General features: G+C 37.5%; 1 protein-coding gene across 1 annotated transcript in view; it reads left to right on the forward strand.

Annotated features, from left to right (window-relative positions):
• LOC135072114 (uncharacterized) overlaps nt 1-24,603 on the forward strand; it is a 521,318-nt gene that overhangs the window by 168,080 nt on the left and 328,635 nt on the right. The window lies entirely within an intron of this gene.

The following is a 24,603-nucleotide window of genomic DNA, read 5'->3' on the forward strand; positions in this document are numbered from 1 at the left end:
CGCGAGCGAAAAGCTAGTGGAGTATAAGGTGACAATCGTTAAGTAATTTCACATATAAAAATCATTATTTCATTGCTTGGGGGTCTTGGGGCGAACGATGTATGGACGCAGAACAATATCCTTTATTTTCAAATTTAAGCAAAAAGCATTCTGTGGTTATAAAATACCTATGCTTATTTGCACCTAGTTTATCAATCACCATGTTAATTCCATGCTTTCTATCCAGTCGACTGCTCTAACGACAAGGGTGGGCAGTCGTTGAGATGACAGCGCGAAAATCGTCGGCATCCACTAATTATGACCCTTATGTACCACTATATTGACAAAGTTCTCCGTCTTCGTACGCGATATTGGAAATTTGGCATCTACCATCGGCTGATCTGACATTAGGCGTAGTCTGGCTTTGATATTCAATTTTCAACTGTATTACCTTGACAATCAGTTCAAAATTGATTACTAGAAAATTATTTGACAGACGATTTCTACTCTCGACAAATGCATTTGAATTAGCCCACTGTAACGCCCCCGGGACTACGGGTGTCTATAGGCGACAGTACGTTTGCCTCCTGTCCCATAAAAAAATTAAACATGCACTTTTTTGTTCGTGTAAAGTGTCCCTACGGCGTGTGTGCTTTTACTGTGACCTCTAGACGATGCGATCGTAAAGCATTATGTTATTTTATGCCTTTTTAACGTTTATTAACGAGTTTCGGTTGACTGGCCGAAGAAAAGCTAAAGGTTAATTGACAGAAAAATGGTTCTTTGTGCAAATGGCGAGTGTAATCATCAGTCATTTGCGGCTAATAAGTTAATAACGATTGCCCGTTTGTTGGAATAACAAATAAAGGGTTAAAAGAACCAAGTTGGTTCTTACTAAGATTGGATGACTTTAATGAGAACCTTGCAATACCTATTGTAAATACGAAAGTAGCTTTGATAAATTCTGTGGGAGGAATACATTTTAATCTGAACCCATGTTTTTTTTATGCTCACTAGCCCAGGGTTTCCCAATTTTTTTTGCCAAGGAACCCTAATTGATGATACTTTTCCTAGCGGAACCCCCGTACTACTCCGCCCGCACGCCCTGCCCCTCCCTTGTGTGTAAACAAGTCGGTGCGAGCGAACAACGTCCGTCACGAAACGTGGGATAATATTTTTTACGGAAACCTTGCGGCCTTTCCACGGAACCCCAGGGTTCCGCGGACCACCTTTCGGGAACCGCTGCACTAGCCTATGTTATGGAAAATAATAATGCTAGTGTTAGCCACATTAGTGTAGTGCTAGCCACATTAATGCTAGTGTTTTTTAATCAGAGGACGCTTATGACTAAAATTTGGGCAAACCAAGCCATGTGCAGAAGCTAGTTCCAAGATACTAGGGTCTTCGTCTATTAAGAAGATTGACCATGACGTCATCATTTATTCAGTTCAATGTAGGTAGGATAACATTTTGAAATCAATGAACCTACTTAATGATTGTTTCACAAAAACAGGTTAATATAATATAAATCACTCCACACCTTATTGCTAATAAAACGTGTTGTTTTAACTACAAAGGAATTAGCACAATAAATGTTTTGTTATCAAAATTGCATCGATAAACTTGAATCGGCTCTCAAGCTCCGGCATTATTCGCGGGCCAAAATATACATTAAACAAGACAACGGAAAAATCGTAGAAGTGCCATGGAGTGACACATTTTGAGGTTTTGATCTTTTAAATCCACAGTTCGAAATACACGTATGGTATGGAACGACAGTAGTTGTCGAAACAACAGTGAACTAGAGACCATTGAAGCAAAATGTTTACAGTTATTATTTGTTCAAACTAGAGGTCTGAAATAAGAACTTGCGAAACCATTGGCAAAAAATATAACATCAATAGAACGTAGCACACTCATTGTTTTAAACAGTTTCATCATCATCATCATCTCAGCCATAGGACGTCCTCTGCTGAACATAGTCCTCCCCCAATGCTTTCCATGTTGCCCGGCTTGTAGCGGCCTGCGTCCAGTGCCTTCCTGCTAATACCTTTATGATGTGGTCGGTTCCCCTGTGGGTGGACGACCGACGCTGCGTTTTCCTCCACTTCAGAACCTTTCTGCCCCATCGGGCGTCAGTTCCGCGTACTACGTGCCCTGCCCAAATAGTTTGCTCACCTGGAAATCAACAAGTACTATAAGAAGTTAGAAGTAAAGAGCTTCTTCTATTCTTTGACAGTTTGCTCCCCAAGACATTTACCTCCGACCAGGATTGTGTATAAATACGCGATAAATCGTATTTACGCCGCAAATAATCTATTGGAGTGTATTAAATCAAACTAATGTTTATTAGCACAGCTCATACCAACCGCCTTGGGCTCAAACTCAGCCCAAAATAGAACAGGCTAGGTCATGAATCATGCTAGTCTATCCAGATTTGTATTATGACAAAGGAATTTACTATAACACAGTCTTTTTAGACACATAATTTTGAAGTAAGGGCACTAAGATGAACTAACAAAAAATATGTTTACACAAAATAAACATGAGAATAACAATGTCATTTCTCGATTTACTAATATTAATTTGATGTTTTAAATTTTTACAAATCCACATAAAATATAGTTCTTGCAGCTCACGAAGGCGAGTGAGCTTTACTTGTGTGTGTACGAGTACATGCACATAACGATAGTGAAATATCTGTCAAAACTTAAACAAAAAGAACATTAGCGAGCCACCACACATGTAAAGCTCACTTGCCTTCGTGAATTGCAACAACTATAAACAAGAATGTAATGAAAAATGTGCATAAAGAGAAAATAAATATAGAAAACATACTAAAATAAAGGGATAGTTTTCGAAACCTGTGGTGGAACCCTAAAAACTTAGAAATATGTCAAAAATAGAAAACAATTTGTCAAACACGCAACTTAAAAGTAAAAAGCCCGCTTGTGCGCATTCTAATTCCCTAGTTGCGCAAACGCAAGTCAAAAGAAACAGTTAAGGGCACGAAAATGACCTTACTCATACACTATTGTATGGAATTCCATACAAAATCGTGGCCATTTGACACGTTCACAGCGTCATTGTGCAAGAAATAGACAGTCATACGTATGACTTGCAATTGACTGTTTTGACAGCATGATTAAGACAGTTTCTTTACAGTTTGTGTACTGACTGAGCTTTGCTATGAATTGATTTTGTTTGCAGCTATTTGAAATGTTTTGCAAGCCTTCTTATTCACGGTGGGCTTATTATGACATGCTCGTACATATATGTATGTCCATTTCAGTAGTAAAAATTGTAGTTATATGAGTCAAATTTGACACGTTTATGTGAAATAGTTTTTGAGTTATGAGGGGGTCAAAAGTGTCTCCAAATGGTTCGTGTAATATTACTCGCCAGTTTTGTTACTTGAACTTGGATTGACACGCTACTGCGTGTCTAGATAAGGTAATCAATATAGACAAAACCGCAATAGGTGTCGTCTTTTTCAAACATATTAAACTGAATTATAACGTGATATTAAGCCGTGGTAATCCAATGAACACAATACTTATACAGGACTAGCTTTCCGCCCGCGGCTTCGCCCGCGTGGAATTTTGTCTGTAACAGAAAAACTTTATCGCGCGCGTCCCTGTTTCAAAAACCGGGATAAAAACTATCCTATGTTCTTTCCCGGGACTCAAACTATCTCTATGCCAAATTTCATCAAAATCGGTTGCGAGGTTTAAGCGGGAAAGCGTAACAGACAGACAGACAGACAGACAGACAGACAGACAGACAGACAGACAGACAGACAGAGTTACTTTCGCATTTATAATATTAGTTGGGATGTTGATTTCAATCCTCGCCATATTTAGGGAGTTGATTAGGTATGTAGCTTATTCTGCTCATGAATTAGTAAAAAAAATGACTTCCAAAAAACTTTAACTTTAATTAGTTAAAGAAAAATACCTATTTACAATACCTAATTTACGTGGCTTCCTTCAGTAGGCTATCCGACATGATAAGCGAGCGATCCGCGTAGCTCGATGATGCTGATGAAGTACAGTTGATGTCGCACGGAAAATATTCGCCAAAAATTCCACTTTCGTTTGTGCTTTTTTTTTTTTTGGTGGATAATGCGTTTATACAAGTCATAATAGATCACCTAAATAAATATGGCGAGGATTGAAATCAACACCTATATACAACCCCTATTCACGGAAATGCCTCACCACTTTTCCACCCTCACATTCCATGCTGGGTCAGGTTTCAACCACGACAGGAAACCTAAGCAGTGAAATGTGGAATTCTCAGGAGAAACTAAAAACCTAATAGGCACTCAAAACTTGTCAGATTGCTTAACATTAGAAGTTTAAGGCTGCGTTGCACCATCTTACTTTAACTTTGACAAACGTCAAAAATCTGTCAAACTCATACAAAAACACCGGTTATCGTTAAATATTACGGTCAAAGTTAGGTGGTGCAACTCAGCCTAAGGGTGTTAGTTTTCTTAAGTGTTCATAGGTACACGGACGGTCTCTTAATTATCTTGGGTTATGTGGATCTCTCCCTGCCAGATGAGCAGGTCTTACTAACTTTGGAACTATAATGGGTACTATCAACTATGCCTCGTTCTTCCGACTTGGTGAACCTCACATTACCTACCCTATCCCGTGGTGAACACATTACCTACCCTGTCCCAGCAGGATAGATATGCATTTTCCCTGTCAAAAAACGGTCAAGTTAGGTAAATAAGTCAATTCGACTCTACGTTTCAAAAACACAAAATTTTACCTTGGTATATTTTCTTCGTTCTTGGTCTAAACTTTATGTCATGCGGGTAAGCTATACTCAATCCAAAACGCTTTACTTAAAGCTTGGTTTGCTAGGGTAAACATCTACAGTGGTGCGCCGACGCTGCTTAGACCCGAAACATGAATGAACGGGGGCGTACCTTAATCGAGCGTGTGTGTGCGAACAATTTAGGCCCTTAAGGTGTCAAAGCGTCCGAGTCCCCGATAGTACATTGACTGGTGCCTACTTTCCATAATTATAATCTCGATAAAAATGCAAGCATTAATCGGAAGCGAGCATATTAATCAACTATGTAGATGTCCTGCCGACCTTGTCCCGACACGTCTAGTGGCGCCACCTACAAATAGCGCAGTAATTACACGCGCGGGCGCAGCATCGCACCCCCGTAATGACATAATGACTGAATCATTAAGAACTGGTCTGATTGGCAAAACAGGAACAGCTATTTTTAGATGAAACTATTTTAGATGTTTAGAAAGTAGGAAGTCAGTCATTAAGAAGACCAGGTATTGAATATCATCATGGGTTTTTAAGCTTTAATTTGAGTTCCATTTTTCAATTAGAACTCATTTTCATTTAGTAGATAGTAGTATGATAAATTGATAACGATTAATTAATACCCAATTTTATTTGTTTACAGGTAACGCATCAAAAACAGTCATCAAAGGATAATTAACAGTTCTTATGCTAAGTATAACACAGTAGAATTTCTAATTACGATATAATAAATCAAGTAGACAAGTACATAGACGATATCCTGTCTTCTACTGCACGTTAGATCAGTTTACATATTCAGACCATGTAGAGTGGACATCAGATTATACCTACCTTTTTATCTGTAGCTCTACCATGAGTTTACATACCGAGCATTTCGCTATCGAGTGAGTTAGAAAGGAGCGGCATTCGTTCTTTCATTCATATTCATATTCATATTCATTTTATTCACTTCACAATGTTACAGGAGTTCCAACAATAAAGTGTAGTAGGTACAGATGTTCAAAAATGTTACATTGATTCATCCATTCATAGAGTGTGAAGTTGGATACGTTAACATGCTCACCAACAAGACATCACAAAACCATCGAATTATCGCTAGCTAGTAAAGTATACGGTAATATAACTCATGGTGTGATTTTAATGCAAACTTCATCGATTCACGTTTAAACTCTATCGACTGTAGTATACGAACCACATTTTCGATGGCAACTCATGGTAGACGTACTGTTCTTTTTTACGCTATGTCAGAATTAACAAAGAAAGTATTCCAGTATCACTCTCTTTACTCATTAAGTTAATTGCTTCAGTTAAACTCATAATAACTAACTAAGCTCGTGATTTGTCGCGTCTTGTCGTGCGCAGTGAAAGTGTGCATTGTTTGGAGATCTATTTGGGATCTTTGAGAAACTGTCTTAAGTCGGTATGATGAAACGAGATTCAAATATGAGTTACTTAAGTATAGGTAGTAGTTGGCTTGAACCTATACTTGGGAGTGAAGTGCTAGATTAAATATCTCTGTGCGTAGTATTTGTGATACCAGAGAAAACTTTACCTAAGTAATGGACAGCAATGTTGAATGTTACCGTTTTCTGTCATCTATCTTAAAACCTTATCAATTAGGACTTTATGTTTATTAGATAAGGCTAATCAATCCTGATAAGTCTTTTTTACATTCCCACTCAGGAATCATCGCCAAGCTTACAGGTAGAGCTAAAGCCTCGAGATTTTAGTTCATGTCAGCAACCGCTAGAGGCTTTGTATAATCTCTCATATATTCATGTCATTTTTTACACAGACGCTAGCGAGCACGCTAAACTTATCGTAAGCACAATACTCTTTTACATCGTCAATGACGTGTAGTTTGCTTCTTTGATAATGGACTGTATTCTCTATTGCCTAACGGTTAAACTAATTTTAACGAGCAGTTCCCAAATTTTGACACGCCTCAGAATACAACACGGATGCGAAGTGTTCGGGAGCTGTATGTATCGCCACTCAATCTCTCCCTTTGATGTCACTCACCACTGCTTTATCTGTCGCCCGTGTAATGAGGCCACCGCAACTTGGGACTTCCGCAAAATTACCTGAAATGTTCCGTAAGTTATCAGCCAATTCGTTCGTTTCAACCGAATGATGACCGCTGCTGGACAAAGGCCTCCCCCAAGGATTTCCAAAAAGACCGGTCCTGTGCCGCACGCATCCAGGCACCTCTCACGACCTTCACCAAATCGTCGGTCCACCTAGTGGGGGGCCTGCCCACACTACGTCTTCCGGCTCGTGGTCGCTACTCGAGTACTTTTCTGCCCAAGCGGCCACCAGCACTGCAAGCTATGTGCCCCGCCCACTGCCATTTGATTTTAAAGATTCTGCGGGCTATATCAGTCACTTTGGTTCACCTGCGGATCTCCTCATTCAGCCAATTACTAAGGAAAAAAATTCCAGGAATTTTCCTTAAGTTACCAGCAATGTTGCTCAGGCGAATGTAACGGAATAAAATGTTCTGGGAGAAATTACTGACTTAGGAAAGTTGCTTGAATTGATGGCCAAGTTCATTGAAATAAAGTAAAAAGATACGAGCGTTTTCATAACATCGTACTGGTATCCTAAAGTGGACCTTCATGATAGCTCAATATCAAATGTAGGTAGAGCTAGCAGCAAAGAAAAAGAGTCCACAGATGAAAACAAAATGGACCTGTCTACAATTCCAATTTGTTACACTCCACAAGGAAACGTTGAGTTTCCTCTGCTACGTTCTTACGTAACAACGTAAAATGTGGAAGTCCCAATTCAGTGTGGTCTAACCTAACCCGTCAAAAAGAAATAAAATGACTCGAAGTGACGAAAATATTGCCGTGGAAATTGCTTTCGCTTCAACGGCCCTCAATTTTGTTGATATTTCCAGCCATAACCCATACATCACAACGCTCAATTTCGTCTGCGCGGAATGCGTATTTACGGCGTTCTGGTTACATTTAAAGATGGCTTCCTTCCTCCCAGAGCCGTATTTAGAAATGGACTAAATGGAGTTAGTCGAAAACAAACGATCGCTGATGAGTGTCCTTAGTGCCTCTCTGGGATTTAGGTTATTTGAATAAAAATGCTTTCGCTTAGAGACTTTTGTGCCAACTGCCGAAGAAATTCAGATTTGAGTTGGAAATCGTGTTAGAACTGAGTTTTTGTAAACTTTTCTGTAATGTACTTCGTATTCCGTTTGCAATGAGACGAGTTAAAGGTTTAAAAGTCTGTATTTCAAGATGTGGGGGCAATTTTCTGTGCTTAGACTAAAGAGCTTTACTTAGATTTTACATAGAAGAAACAAAAGGAAAGAACAAACAAAAAAAAAACAGAAAAAGGGATTCTCTTTTTGTGTTTTTATTTTATTGGTCTTTTCGTTAGTTTAAAAGCAAAAATAGCCCTTTTCATTTTACCTATCTCTATACTATTCCACGGCCTATAGGATAGTCATTTTATGAGATGTAAGCTGAACTAACGTCACATCGTGCTTTCTAGTAATGGAGCCTTGAGTTCTCAAGTTACATAGAGCAAAGTGTCTTCATAAATTTTTATGCATGCTGACTACGCAATATACCTGTAGGGCATGTCCTCAGACATAGCGGAGACGCGGGGCGTGACAAATATGAGTATTAATTAATAGTCAAACGAACTTACCTGTACGTGAAGTTCGACTGTAATTATGCGAAGTTGTTGTCTCGTCCGAAGATGATGAAAGATAACTAGTGTAGTCCCGGCTTACATCCTCTGGCGTCACACAATTTTAAAGCTAAAATAAAATATTTCTGAACGCAGTCATACCTAGGTCCCACCACGCCATCTATACCTGTCAACTCATTCAAGTTTAAAGTAATTAGGTTTAATTTTACAACTGGGGCGTTTTGTAATTACTTACTCTTAATTATTACAATAACCAAGGGTTTGGGTGGGACTCATCATCTTCGGACGAGACAACAACTTCGCATAATTACAGTCGAACTTCACGTACAGGTAAGTTCGTTTGACTATTAATTATGCTCGTTGTTGTCTCGTCCTCGATGATGAAAGATAACTAGTGTAGATGTTCAAAGATAAAAGTTGTAAAATTAAACAAACATGTTCAAATTGTAAAATTAAACAAACATGTTCAAATTGTAAAATTAAACAAACATGTTCAAATTGTAAAATTAAACAAACATGTTCAAGTAAAAAAAGTATTGTTTTATTCAAACTTTCATTAATTAGTAAGTATTACCCTTATCACTACTTAATCAGACATATTTTTCTTATGAGCTAAATAGCATTCATATAAAATTATTAATTTCTAAAAATGTTCACTGCAAAGTAACTATTATTTATAATGAGTCTATTGTAACACCTTCAAAATACTGTTTGTGGATTCCCCAGACCAAGCAGCTGTTCTCCGTATAACATCAATATTATCACTTTTTTTTTAATCATTGCAGATGTTGTAGCGTGCCTAATGCTATGAATGTATGGTAAAGATTGATGTGTCTATACCACTTTCTGTCATGCACTTCTCTATCCAACAGCTGATTGTGCTGGAGGAAACCTTTTTGTGTGGTTTTCTGAGATGTTTTATTGCACCAAACTAATCACTAAGTGCTTGAGCAGGACAGATCTCTACTTTATCCCTAAAGAAAGGTAATGTAAATGGCTGACACGTATCAGACTTGACAAGAGGTCTTGATTAATTTATTAATTTTAGTTTAATTTATCAATTTTAATTGTTACACAATCATCCTTAATAACTATGTTGTTTATTTCAATTAAATTTAATGTTCGCATTCTTTGACATGTGGCTAAAATTACAATATAGCAGTCTATTTTAATATTCCATTTCTTTAAGAACTGTGGATACATCCCATGTATCATTATATTTAGGAGCACTAGCTTAAAGAATCCTTTAAACAATCTTTTGATATTTTCATCTGTTTCGTCGAGGTGAGTACCTATAAAATTAATGACAATGCTGATCTAATATAATTCAAACTACCTTATGACAATACCTCATGAAACTTTTTAGTTAAATAAGTAATAACATCTGGAAAGCTTGGCTTATTTGTTGATAGCCATAATTCTTGTGCATACTTAGTCCATGCTACAATACATGGTTGGTATTGTTTTAATGTATTAACAGATATAGAAACTGACATGATCTCGGATCTCATAATCTCACTGATTCCAGATTTTATGAAGGCCTGCCTGATAATACTCCTGCCATCAGTCTAGGTTCTTGTGCACAGGGTGTGGTTCTTTGGAATTTTGTAATATAAGTAAATCTTTAGTAAGTTTCAAAATTGATGGTTTGTGAACTAGCTATCTCATGAACATATAATATGGTGTTCCAATATGGAACTACCCCTATGCCCTTTATCTGAAAACTATTTTTTCCACGGTTTTAAGGATCATGTTGGAAATTAATATGAAACTTCAGTTGATATCAACAAAGTGTAAATGCATCAATTGCAAATGCATCCAGGTCAGGACGCGGTGATACAAAACAATGACATTTCTTGTTAGTCTTTGTTGCGAAGAGATCTATGGATGGTGTTCCTAAGGTTGAAGTTATTTGTTCAAAATGTAATTAATTTCCCACTCTGTTACCTGGTGGTTTCCTTGATTCAAAAAACTGCAATTACATTAATTTTGGTGTTTATGTACATAAACTGATTATAAATATCTCTTAATTCACACCATTGTCATTTGTTTTGCAAGGTTATGTAAATGTAGATATTGAATACCACCTAGTCTGTTTATACATATGGATAGCAGTAACATTGTCTATTCTAAGAAGTATTTTGTATTTTGTTAACTTTGATGCAGGCAGCTTTTAACTCAAGAGCATTTATATGAGAGCCTAGTTTGTCCTCTGACCATACTACGCCTGTAAGACTTGTACCACATGAAGCTCCCCATACTGTCATAGAAGCATCACTAAATATCTCGGATATTTAAGTATTTTTTCTAATAGTATTCTTAGATTCATTTACACTATAGCTCCGCCTCTCTACATTGATTGTTAAAAGAAATTTTTTATTCATTTTTATCATTATACTTTTTAACTGCAAGAAATTTTAGTTAATTATTTGGTGTATAAAATACCATATTTTATGGCTAGACATAAATAGCTTCAAGCTTACTTGGCACATGAACTTATTGTGAACATCACCTTTGACTATAACTCTTTAATCAATTTTAAGAATTTACTTTCTTTTAGTTAGATAATATACAATAATGTCATTTGTACTGTATTAAAGGAACCTTACTGAAGTTAACGTTACTGTTTGAGAATCAGATCACACTTTTCTTTGTTAACAATAAAACTTTATGTGGATAAGATCTAAAATCATGTTCATATTATTAAAACATAATATAGTCTTTACCAATACCCAGATAATTGTCAATTATAAATAATTGAAATGCAACTTTTCTCTCATAGAGCAGCTGTAATTTGCTGTAATTTTCTAAAGTCCAACAACATTTACCTAGTAATGTTTTCCTTCATAAAAATAAATAAATACTTTACCTTAAATACTTTTTAACAACAGTCATTTAAATTAGTCAGGTAATATGCATCTTTGTGATCTAAAGTTACTAAATAGGTAATAATTATTCTGTATAAGCTTACATACTGTGCGATAATCCTCTAGTTTAAAATGTTCCGTATTCACAAAAGTGTTGTTTTTCAAATTCAAAATGAAACATAGGTACCATTTGGTTTCTTATAACAAAGACTGGAGAACAGAATCGATCACTTGTAACCATCATGTTTCAATGGCATTCGTACTGAGTAACAATTTAAATTTTAATTTAATCTGCCGTTGGTCTACCAATAGCAAATTATTGTTTAGGGGTAGAGACCCCTGTTGAGGTAATTATTTATAACCCTGGACACAATATAATATCACAGGATCACTAGTGATTTGCTTCCAATTGTTAAGAATAAAACCTGATTCTGCCTACCTTAGCATTATTTTTACCCTCGTCTCCTTGCTGGCTGGTTTTGACTTGTATGTCGGCCCGCCTGACCTCTGGAACCTCTGTGATCACATCCGAGGAGGGCCCCACCAGTTTGAAGCACGATTGTTCTCGTTCTTAGCACTGATTTCAGGTCACCTTATGAAGTTCTTCTTTTTCTCATTCACTATCACCTTTAATTCCTTTCATGATTATTGAACTGCCCTTGCAGTTTTTATTTTTTCAATCAGATTATTACCAAACAAATAATCTCTATTCTCAGTTTCAAGTAATGAGTCCTTAGATTGTTATTTTTTATTGTTGAGAGTGCCAAGTTTCTACATCAATTGGTTTCCGGAACATATAGAATCACTTAGCTGCTAACCCGCATCATTCAGCTTCTTAATACAGTTTTAGTTGTTAATGATCTCCGATACACATCTGTACAGCATGGCCTACACAGGCCAAGGCTGTGGACATTTGTTTCTGTCGGGTTTCAATTACTTGATCCCTTCTCTTAGCCCTGTCATTTAGAGCAGCGGCAACTTCCTTATTATGTTTTTGAGCACACATCTTGAGTACATTCTGGAAGGCTGGATTGTCTTTTGTAACTGTTTCTTTTTCATCTTTTTTCAGTCCTTTCTCCAGGATCTCGCACCATCTCTCAGCAATTTGTTTGAGCAGAAGTGCATTCTTAGGGGTTGGAGCGGGAGCCACTCCTAGTATATTCAGTACTTCATCCCCTAATTCCTCCTTTTTTTTTTTTTTTTTTTTTGTAATCCTCGTCAAGGATAAGATCCTCAAGGAATTCTGTTTCAGGATGATCATTCTCATTTTCACTTTCAATTTCACCTTCAATCTCCTTAACTGTAAAAGAAACACTATTGAATGGAAGCTCCCGGTACTGTGCTGCATTGTACCGCGAAATTTACATGCATTCCCTCCGGATGCATCGAGGTTTGCCGACAACGTGTGCGTCCATCATAGAAAACATAGTTGCATAGCTTGTCATGCATAAAAGTTGCGTGCATTCCCGAAGAATGCCCTTGGTAATTATTGCCAACCGTGTGTGTTCCCACAGAACACCCCAGTGGTTGCATAAATAGACAAGTATTGTTTTGTCGTAGCGTGCCTTGCCGCCATATTGCGTCATGCAACAAATGCGTACATCGCCGCAAAAAAAGTGCTCTACTTATATCGCCAACCTCGTGTGTTCCCACAGAACACCCCCATGGTTGCTATAAGTAAGTTTATTACCAATAAACCAGAGCCTCGAACAGATTCTTCATTTTTTCATAACCTCACCTTCGTCATCGGATTCCGGTAAACTGATTATTTTCTTTTCCAACCGTCGAATCTTTTTCAGTAGAGGAAGTTTATGTTCTCCTTTCCTTTTTATTTCCATTATTTCGAATATTCAGTACAAAAAACACTCTAAATAACAAATTTTTCACGACCGCAAACGTGACGCCATTAAACACGGAAAACCGAATAAGTTGACAGGTATAGATGGCGTGGTGGGACCTAGGTATGACTGCGTTCAGAAATATTTTATTTTAGCTTTAAAATTGTGTGACGCCAGAGGATGTAAGCCGGGACTACACTAGTTATCTTTCATCATCGAGGACGAGACAACAACGAGCATAATTACGGTAGATGTAATTAAAATGTCGGCCTCGGCACTTTTTTCAGTTTTTCTATACCTACTTCTGTAAAGTTAACTTTACTCTAATCTTTTTCACGTTTCATCTTGGCACATCATCTTGAATTCCCATATGCTTTAGTTTGGCACTGATCTTTTTAGCCAATGCCAGTCTACTGGAGACGTAAGCACAGAATATGTAATAGCACTGGACGTAAGTCCACCCCCAAGGGACAATTCAAAGGACCATCATTTTCGATAACCAGCCACTGCCACCTATCTTCTTACATAAGGTAGTCTATAATATTACCCGCTGTTGCTGAGGACCCACCCTTCTCATCTATCCCCGCTGCAGTTGTGGCTATAGCCTCAGCTCTTAGACAGCCTAGAGTAGCGCTTTAGCCTCCGCCACGCTTGGCATAATTAAAGGCTTCTCTACAAGACATGTTTAGGTATAGGCTGTGTAGGCTGTAACTTTTGTTCTTGTGAGAGGATGGAGGCTGGTTATGAGGGAATTCAGAAGAGGTTTACAGCGTTTGACAGATGGTACTGGATATTTCAGGCGGTGATGTAAAATTACGTCATAGGACTGCACGGAGTTGTACCTATTCTTATGAAGGTTGATATTATGTTTACTTGTCCTGAAGTACTTAATCCTGAAAATGGCCAATATACTAAATAAAAATATGATTTTGACTTTCAATTTGATGTCATAATCTCACTTGTTTATTGTTATGTACCTAAATGACAGCCATGTTACAAAATAATCGAATGCAAATAATTAAATGCAATATCTTACTTTTAATTAGTACCGAATTGGTATTGTTATTACATAGCTAAATATCCCTTGATACCATTTCAAAACATGGCTCTATTTTTAGAAAACCTTATTACTTTCAGTGTGACCATAATAAAACTAACTGCCATACTGTCATTATAACAACAATGCAAAAGTAACAGTGTAATATCGCGTATAATGTTATTTAACTCAATCACCTACATTGTCGTGGCCAGTAAAATAAAACTAACCCATACCGGGCTGACAAGTTAATTCACTTCATAAATAAACTATAGGGCTGGTTGCACTGTTACTTGGTTAAAAGTTAACGAGACGTTAATAGTAAGAACACTTATTGAAGTCTTATTACTGCAAAAATAGCTAAGTAACGAACTAAGCCTTTAGAGTTTTGTTACATTGCTGCAATTTATGTTGCAGTTGAATTAAAATTCTTAAGTGTAATTTGTTTGTTTTTGTTTAGTATCTAATTAGTAGCTCTTTAATTTATTGCACCAATAAAAGAGTTTAAAGATAGTTAAACGGTAGGTTGAATCTAGCTTAATTGCCTCTTGTATAGTTAAATGTAGGACTTCTTTCCATGTTTCAATTTATCGTAGTTAATAAGACATTTTTTTAACTATGATGATTTCCATTCCATTGCCTCACTCTGAGCAAACAGTTCGATAGAAATTACTTTATTCAATTGCAAAAATCTCTAGGCGCTAACGATTTTTCTTAAATAATACCTACTTACCTACTTACATTCTATGGAACTAATGGTGAAGGTCGCGTGAGGTGTCTGTATGCGGGCCGATCATTGTGCAAATCCTTGGGGAGGCCTTTGTCCAGCAGTGGACGTCATTTGGCTGAAACGAATGATTCTAACTAAACGATAATTTAACTACTGGTGGTACTAAACCAGTCACAGTGCAACTCAAAATCGAACCTCGTTATTTCGCCGGCATATATGGCGACATCAATTTACTTATCAACCGTTTGATCTAAACCAAGATGGATTGACATGTAGTGCGAACGGGAATTCTTAATAAATAACCGAGGTATTTGATTAATGGTTTGCTGTAAAACGCTAAATGCCAGTCGGTTATGTGGTTTTAATTTAAAGGTATTTTGTAACACTAATGCTAAGTGGCTAATGATCATTGAACAGGCTTTTCGATGTACTGGAATTTCTGAACACAAATTCTCATGTTAAGTTAAGAGACCTGTTAAATTGTTCGAAGCGTTGCCGGCTCCCGAATATTTCTCAGTGTTTTATGACCAGTTTTTAGTTAAATGAAGGTAAAGTCCGTAATTGCTTACTTCTTTCTCATAAAATGAGCTAATGAATCAAATGAATGTCAAATTAAGTTAGTATTTTACAAGTTTACGAAATTTTGATAGTTAATCTGAACTAACTTAATTAAAATCTTAAAGGTGCTACAAATCGATCAATGTCGCCCAGTTTTAACCTCGATTAAGGACATTTTATTACATTTCTGATAAGTTCTTTATAGCTACTTGTACTTACCATTAAAATGTAAAAAAATCTTATTTTCCTTTTCATCGTCTGTCCCTCTAGAATTTTCCCTCTTTCTCTAAAAACATAACCCTTCTCATCTCAATCGCAGTAGAAACTACAGGAGTTAATTTTAATCATTTAATGAAGTAAACAAACGGGTTGGATCCTCGGTAAACACGTCGTCCCGTTTTAATCTGTGTTTACAATGTTTTCACTTTAAAATAGCCACTGGTACGCTTATACTACTCGTAGCCGTATATCCTATGTTTGTGTTTCTTAAGCTGTTAAAGGTTAATTGTGGCCTGAAGGAATTATATTTCGACGTTTTGTGAATTTTAATTCCCACGTAAAGAATCGTACCGAGGCTAGCGTACCGGGTCAAAATGGACATCAAAGAAAAAGCCCTGCCTTGTAACAGTTTTGTTACATTTAACTGTAGATCGGTGAAGAGATCGGTTGAGGGAATTCGTCGGTTATGTAAGACAGCTGACTTAATAGCCCTTCAGGAAACGTGGCTCCTGCCGCATGACCTGCCGTACCTTGCGAGTATTGATGCTGACTTCGGGAGCACCGGAACGTCTGCTGTCGACACTACAGCTGGAATGCTGGTGGGGCGACCCCATGGAGGGGTTGCGCTGCTTTGGCGAAAAAGTGTTTTTCCCTGTGTGTCATTAATACCGTGCGCAAGTGCTCGTATCTGTGCCATTAAAATTGAACATAGTAACCAAAAGTTCATAGTGTGTAGTGTATACATGCCCGTTGACTGTAGTGATAATTTAGCAGATTTTACGGATTGTTTAAGTTATTTAAATGCTATAGTAGAGGAAGGTGAATGTGAGGCAGTGTTTTTACTGGGTGACTATAATGCACATCCAGGTCAGCCATTTTATAATGAGTTAAATATGTTTTGCTCGGAACAGAACTGGATTTGTGCCGACATGAGTACACTAGATTCTAATTCATTTACATATGTCAGTGATGTGCATGGGACGGGGAGGTGGTTAGATCACTGTATAGTCACTGAGTCAGCGCACAAATTAATATGTAGCACTAGAATTTTATACGATGTATATTGGTCTGACCACTTCCCACTCCTTATTGAATGTAGGCTTAACTGTGTTGCACCTAAGGTCAATCAATTTCATACAATTTGCAATGAAATTAAATGGGGCAACAGAACTGATGTACAGATAAAAAATTATACAGAAATATGCAATAAGAACTTAAAATTAATTGATTTTCCATCAGATTTTATAAAATGTAGTTATAGCGTCTGTAATGACGTATGTCATAGAAGTGTAATTGATAATTTATACAAAGAAATAGTGTCTATTTTATCATCCGCAGCAATTGAAACTAATAAAACAAATGTGTCTAAACAGAAAAAACGTGCCCTAATAGGGTGGAACAAGCATGTAAGTGCGGCACACAGGGAGGCCAGGTCCAAGTTTATGATGTGGGTTTTTTACGGTCGACCAAAGCAGGGTTTTGTTTATGATGAAATGATGGACAGCCGACGTATTTTCAAAAGTAGGTTAAAGTGGTGTCAAAATCATAATAATCAAATGAAGATGGACATCTTGGCTACTCATCACTCGAAAAACGACTTTAAGAATTTCTGGAAGTCCACTAATCGGCTAAACACCGGGCCTGGTCTCCCTGTGGCTGTAGGCGGGGTGAGTGATGTAAAGCAAATTGCTAACCTTTTTAGAGAGCAATTTATGATATCATCACCGCTGGGACTGTCGTCAGATTTTACGCCCAGTGCTGGGGCCATGAGTGATCCAAATGTGGTTATCAGTGGAAAAACAATTGCACGTATTTTAAGATCTATGGTAACAGGTAAATCACCGGGTCACGATGGTCTCAGTATTGAGCATTTAAAATATGCGGGTGTACATTTACCTAGGGTACTAGCGCTCTTATTTAATGTTTGTGTCGCACACTCTTACCTGCCCGCTGACTTGATGAGAACCACCGTGGTTCCTATTGTAAAGAATCGCACAGGTGACCTATCGGACAGATCGAATTACAGGCCAATATCCTTGGCAACGACAATAGCCAAGATATTTGACAGAGTGCTTAACTCTGTGTTAGAAGAGCACTGTAAGCTCCATCATGGTCAACATGGCTTTACGCGGGGTCTGTCTACAGAGACTGCAATATTGAGCTTAAAGCACACTGTCAAATATTATACGGACAGGCGTACACCGGTGTACGCCTGTTTCCTGGACCTTAGCAAAGCATTCGATCTGGTCTCGTATGATATCCTGTGGCGCAAGTTAAAAAATGTAGGAATACCTGATGGCTACACTAATTTGCTGAGATTTTGGTACTGTAAACAGGTGAACTATGTGAGATGGGCGAATGAATTTTCCGAGCCGTACAGGATGGAGTGCGGTGTGAGGCAGGGGGGGCTGACCTCTCCGAGGCTCTTCAACCTGTACGTAGACGCACTGGTTCGGGAGCTCAGCGGCATGCGTGTCGGTTGCCATATTGGAAAAGTGTGCGTTAACAACATCAGTTACGCAGACGACATGGTCCTGCTGGCGCCCTCGGTCAGTGCGTTAAGAGCGCTTCTCGGAGTTTGTGAAGGTTTCGCTGTCTCGCATGGTTTGCTATACAATGCCAAGAAGTCTCAGTTCATGGTATTTAAGGCTGGCAGTAAATGCCCTAATGTAGTTCCCCCTATAAAACTCTACGATGAACCCTTAGAAAGAGTTTATAAATTTAAATATCTTGGACATATCGTGACTGACAGCCTTAAAGACGATGAAGATATTGATAGGGAACGTAGGGCGCTGTCGGTCAGGGCGAATATGTTGGCACATAGATTTGGTCGCTGCACAGATACTGTTAAAATAACGCTTTTTAAAGCATATTGTGTGTCATTTTATTCGTGCAGCTTATGGACCAACTATACCAAAAAGGCCTACAGTGCTCTGCGTGTCCAATACAATAACGCCTTCAGGGCGCTGTTGCGGCTGCCGCGGTTTTGTAGTGCGTCTGCGATGTTTGCGTTGGCGGGTGTAGATAGCTTTGAAGCTATAATGCGCAAAAAGTGCGCATCATTACTGCACAGAGTGCGCGGCAGCTGCCACAGCGTACTGAAGGAGATAGCCGATAGTGGGGATTGTCCACTGATCGGCCACATGCTCAGCAGGACGAAGTCTGTTTTAGAAATAAGATACTAACATAGCCTAAGTTTTTACTAACATTATGGATCCCTGTTATCCGAAATAAATACTTTTTATTTTATTTTTTATTTTTATTTATTTAAAGGGCAGCCCTAATGGTAATTGGTAATTATTGAGTATGACTTTCTGTTATGAAGGGTCTAGCATGAGCTTTTTTAAGTAAAGCTTACAAGATCATTATTTTGTGACTTACTAAAATCATAAGAGGCACAAAATCTATACTTATAATAAATCTGTGCCTCTACCATGAGTTTACCTACCGAGCATCTCGCTATCGAGGACGTAAAAAAATGTATGGCAAATTGTACAGCGCCTCTAGCGGTTAGTAGCTGAACCACAGCAAAACTAAAAACACTACCATGAGTTCATCTCAAATCGTTAGGTAAAAAACCTATCTAAATGAATACGATAGCGACTAAAGTTTTTATTAAGTTTCATACAAATAACTTACCATGAGTTGCAATTTTCAAAGATGTCATCGAAAAATACCTTAGCTGTCACAGTAACGTAACTCACTGGCTTATTGACGTGTGAAAAGCAAAATAAAATTGTGGTTTTAGGTCATTTTAGGTGTTTTCTTTATTAAATTATGTCGGAAAGAAGTTTATTACGATGGAACATGTTATCAGCATGTGGGCAGACCTCCCACTAGGTGGACCGACGATCTGGTGAAGGTCGCGGGAAGAACCTGGATGCGGGCTCCATGGCGGGCACATTGTGGAGATCCTTGGGGGAGGGAGAGGATGCTGCGTTTCCCAGAGATATGCGAGGGAATTGTGTCGTGCGAAGATGTCTAGCTGTGCTGTGAAAATGTGTGCGGGTTTCCACTAAAGCTGTGCGAGGAAAATGTATCGTACGAGGATGTGAAGCAGAGATTTGAAAATGCTCATTAGTGTTGTACAGCCTGAGCCTTTTCTACCAGAGATGTGCTGACCGAGGCGAGGTAAATGAAGCGATTCTATTGGTTCTTTACAAACACATCCTTCGCTACGCATCCTCGCACATCTCTGGTGGAAACGCAGCCTTACGAGATCATGATAGAAAGCTAATCCGACAATGAATATGTATTTTCATAAGTTGAAATTTACTTTTGTTTTTAATCAGTCTGTGTATTGTGTATTTGGTATTAGGTTTTGTGCAATAAATAGTCAATAAAAATTAATCATTTTATTTTCAACTAGCTTTTGCCCGCGGCTTCGTCCGCGTGAAATTTAGTTTGTCACAGATCGTCATAATTATAGCCTATATGTATGTTAATCTGGGTTATAAACAATAATACTGTAAAGTTTCATCAAAATCCGTTCAGTAGTTTTTGCGTGAAAGAGTAACAAACATCCAGACATCGAAACTTTCGCATTTTTAATATTAAGTAGGATATGTATTTAGGTTAATTATTATTATATATGTATGTTTAGTGACCATGAAAGATTAAAACAATATAATGTATTTAATTAATTATAATATCTTAAGTTTTACAATAATAAGGTAGGTATATCCATCCAGTTACCCTAGGTCTTTATTATGGATTTAATTTACAAGTAGTTATTTACAAGCACTCTGCTCTAAATCCTTTGGCTTCAGGGAAGAACCTGGACCGCCACCAGTCCAGTGTTCCCTTGGCAGCTCTGTGTTACATGCGAGTTGCCTTCTTCTTGCTGTTTAAAGTCGGTCCACACCTTAACAAATAAACATTACAAATAATAATGACGAAATAAGATAAAAGCAATCAAAATGAATAAAGTAGTAGGTATTTATACACACTTTTCTCAATTTCTCAGTAGTTTTCGTGTCGCCGGTGGCATCAGCATTTCACGTTCGCGTGTCCGTTAGTTCCACCCACCGTTGACTATTGTTGGCTCTTTCTTGGGGCCCTTCAGTGGGCATACTCAGATCGCCATATCTATAGAAAAACAACTTTATTGTAGAATCTAGAAAATATAAATCTAGCACTCATATTACTGAATTTTAGCTAGGCACGTGGAAGTTATGCTGGAAAGGTTGTATTTCTCCAAAAAAAACCAGCTCAAAATTATTCGTTTAATTTCGAAATTCCTCCACTAGATAGTATGTTTATTTTTACTCAACTTACCTTTCCATAAATTATACAATCGGTTTACGGATAGGCGCAGGTTCTCATTTTCCTATCGTGGTTAAAATCCAATTTTTTGTGGAAAATTATTCATCAATAATCCTTCAACAAAACATGTTTTGTTATCTGTTGTCATGGCAACAGCTGCGTCAAAGTCGCAATGACAAGAAATAAACAATACAAATTTAAAATCATCATGTTAATTCAGCTTTAAGCACTGTTCTAGGACACTTAAATTTAGCAGTGTTATTTTTGACATTTTTGTTATTTCCTACTCTATCTTTTCTATATAGTTAGAAAGGAGCGGCATTCGTTCTTTCATTCATCCATTCATAGAGTGTGAAGTTGGATACGTTAATGATAGATCGCCCGGAGTCCTGCCAGCAGGACTTAAAGTACTTCCGGTAGGACGCAAAATTAAAAGATCACAGTTTCGTAAGTATACATTGTACAAATTTCAAATTTACACGAAAAAATAGAGTGTTTCTCTCTTTTTCACCCAATAGTGCCCAAGATCGAAAAACGCGACTAACCGTTAGTCGGAGCCCGATGGCGCACGAGTATACACGGGGGCAGCGCGTTCGCGCTCGCGCGACACATTTTGACGCGCCGGGCGTGGAGTCTAGTGTCCGACCGAAACTAGTTTTACGACCGAAACCGAAACCGAAAACGAATTTCGGCAACGGTGTCTATTTCGGCCGAAACCGAAACCGAAACCGAAACTTCCTTACAAGGCTCATATTTTGAGGGAAAAATAAAGAAAACGTTATTATAATCAGGCAGTCTTTATTGTTTTCTCTTTAAATTGCATTAAAATTGAACTTATAAAGCGCCTTTTTACTCTAAAAGGTGTCAAATTATGTATTAAAAAAGAAAAAGAAAAAGAAGGATTTATAGTCTAGATTTTTTTAATTACTCGCAATATTCAGGACATCTACATAACCCGTCCCTTGGTCGGGTCTTTTCTCAAAACAAAATTGGTAGTACGTAAGTTAGTATCTAGGTGTAGGTACTTGCCACTTGGATACCTTGGTGATAAATACTAAAATGAACTTTGAAACTCTGAATCCATAATATTATCACCATGAAATGCACTATAGTCATTACTAACTACCTAACTAATGTTTGTTTACATATGGCATTTGCGAACCAAAAAAAAAATTATAGGTTAGATTAAACTTGATTATACTTTTATCAGTCATATTGAATATTTTTTTTATGTTTACTACCCGCTCTTATGTTATAACGACATAAAACGAGATAAAACTTACCAAATTTAAAATAAATCACTCGAAAACTCGCCACCACAACAAAACAAAACTAACAGCAAACAAACAAGCGAGCGAATCACGACATTGGCTCTGATCGGATTCATAATCATCATCATCATCATCATCAAAATCTGTAATACAGATTTTCTTAAAATCTACAATAGGCACCAGCTCTCACAATGCTAATCTATAGTTTAACAGATATATTATACGAAATATTTTTCCTAAATGTTGTAAGAGAAATAAATAAATAAATTATTCAAATTATGGTTAAACAAAATGATTCTACGACATGACTTTTTATTTAATAAACACTAACCAAGTGTTTACTACTTCTGGTGAGGATGAGTTCAAATTTGAAGGTCACCGTACTGCTGGAAGGACCAGCAAGCAAACACGTACAAATTGCGTACTGCGGGCAGGACTTGCGATAATCTTCTGGCAGGACGTTTAGAACAAAAGACCAGTCCTTCCAGAAGAGCTTCCAGCAGGACAAAGCACCGGGCGATCTATCATTAAACATGTTCACCAACATGACATCACAAAACCATCGAATTATCGCTGGCGAGTAAAGTATACGGTAATTGAACTCATGGTATGATTTTAATGCAAACTTCATCGATCCACGTTTAAACTCTATCGACTGTAGTATACGAATACAAGTTTTCGATGGCAACTCATGGTAGAGGCACTGTAGTCTGTAGAGAGGTCAATTCTGTACATGAAATATATTTTCAAAATAACTATCAGGGGGTGATTAGTGATCGATACTGATGCCAAAAATGCAATCAGTAAAATTTTTGTCTGTCTGTCTGTCTGTCCGTCTGTATGTTCCTTATAGAAACAAAAACTACTCGACGGATTTTAACGAAACTTGGTACAATTATTCTTCATACTCCTGGGCAGGTTATAGTATACTTAGGAATTCCCACGGGAACAGGAATTAGGGGGAAAATCCTTTTGTGTGAAAAATCTAAACCGCTTAAGTTAGATGCTTGAAATTTGGTATGTAGGTACCTTAGTAAACTTAAAGCTTAGTTACAACAGGATATTGCAAAATTCCCACGGGAACGGGAATTAGCGGAAAAATCCTTTTGTATGAAAAATCTGGCATGCAGATACCTTAGTAAACTTAAAGCTTAGTTACAACAGGATATTGCAAAATTCCCACGGGCACGTGAGTTAGCGGGAAAAAACATTTGTATGAAAAAATCTAAACCGCGTAAGATAGATGAAGGGGGTAAAACGGGATCCACGCGTACGAAGTCGCGGGCGGCCGCTAGTAACTAATATTATTACAGTTTATACAGCGGTTAGCAGATTTTCTTAAAATAAAATCAAATCAAATATATTTATTTTGCGAACATGTATTCATAACATATTGTTACAAGTATTTTAGTATCTCCATCTTCTACCTTTTGGTATGCAAAATAAATCAAACTTTTTAATTTTCATTTAGATAAAAATATTTTTCACTTAAATAATGTCAGATAACATAATTGATGAATTAAGTAAGTACTTTTAAGATACTAAAATATCATTTTTTGGTGGCGCCAATCAGCTCACGTCAGCCTCTTAAGTCCGATCATTACAAAATCTTGGATTTTTTGTAAATGAATTCCAACCAGCTTCCCCTTAACGTTACTTGGAAGTTGTTCGGTTTTATTACATTCCGCGGCTACTGTGATAACAGCTGATAACAGTGTGATTAACGAGTGCGGTGGGAAGTGGGAAGTGGGGACAGTCGACAAATATTATTGTAGCTTTGTCAATATTTGGGTATAAAAGTTTGAACGGAGTGACGTTGCACCTGTTTTGATTGGTAATAATAATAAGTCGTTAGTGTAATAAATAATAACAAACAATGAAATGACGTATTAAATGAGCCCTACATCGATCCTCAATAATCTTAATCGTGGACTAATTTTAACTAATATACCTACCTACAACTAACAAAAATGTGTTTTTATAACCCATTTTATGCTTGTGTCTATGCGAGATTCGAACCCGAAACTGCACTGATATGATAAACGTTAAAACAAGGGTACCTACATAATCAATTTTAGTCAGACCCAATCAAAAGAAAACCACTCAAAACATCTCATATTATGTCGTATACCTACATAAAAGAACACCACACAAAGCAAGACAAGAAAAATAAACACAAAATAGGCGACACAATTTGATAACTTTCTGTAATCTGTGCAAAAATCTGGCAATCGAGAGATATCTCGCCGCCTATACATAGAAGTGCTCGAAGATTAGAACCGGAGCTAAGCTAACGTGTAACTAATACCGCGTAAGTTTAAGGCCGCCCTTGGAACATGCGCTTGCGTCCGTCGCAGCCGCGCGGGCG

The sequence above is a fragment of the Ostrinia nubilalis genome, chromosome 5, assembly GCF_963855985.1.
Source record: "Ostrinia nubilalis chromosome 5, ilOstNubi1.1, whole genome shotgun sequence".
Lineage (NCBI taxonomy): Eukaryota > Metazoa > Arthropoda > Insecta > Lepidoptera > Crambidae > Ostrinia > Ostrinia nubilalis.